The following is a 550-nucleotide window of genomic DNA, read 5'->3' as shown; positions in this document are numbered from 1 at the left end:
TAGGTATTGGCCAATGTTTTTGTTTGGCGCTTTTTTGATTTTTTGTCATTTTCCGGGAAACAGAAAAAAATAATTCTTGAAGATTGGGGTTTCTGTAACGTCAATAATCAAAATTACACCAATGGCTCTCGTTAAAAAAATAATGTTTACAGCTTGGTCGTTAATGGGTTAACACTTTTGGAAATATAGATATTTATAATTTTCATAGCCGATGTCTCAAAAAAAGATTTGGCATCCTTTCTATAGTGCTTTGTGAAACATTTCAAACTCGTTTCAAAATATTTCATTACTGCCACTGACATTCGAGCAGAGTAACGAATCGAGCTGTTTTCGTCGATTTTTATAATTCCAGATTTTACTCGGTGTGATAGTGATAGTGATTGTATCGAATCCTCGATTCGATTTCTATAATAGGGCCCATTATCTCGATTTATAATTTCGAAATTTTGCTCGGTGTGATAGTGATAGGGATTGTATGGACTTTTCGATTCGATTTACGTAATAGGACCCAATATCAAATCAGAATTTCGGATAAAATCAACCACTGGAG

The sequence above is a fragment of the Toxorhynchites rutilus genome, chromosome 1 (genome assembly GCF_029784135.1).
Source record: "Toxorhynchites rutilus septentrionalis strain SRP chromosome 1, ASM2978413v1, whole genome shotgun sequence".
Taxonomy (NCBI): Eukaryota; Metazoa; Arthropoda; class Insecta; order Diptera; family Culicidae; genus Toxorhynchites; species Toxorhynchites rutilus.
This window is presented reverse-complemented; position numbering follows the sequence as displayed.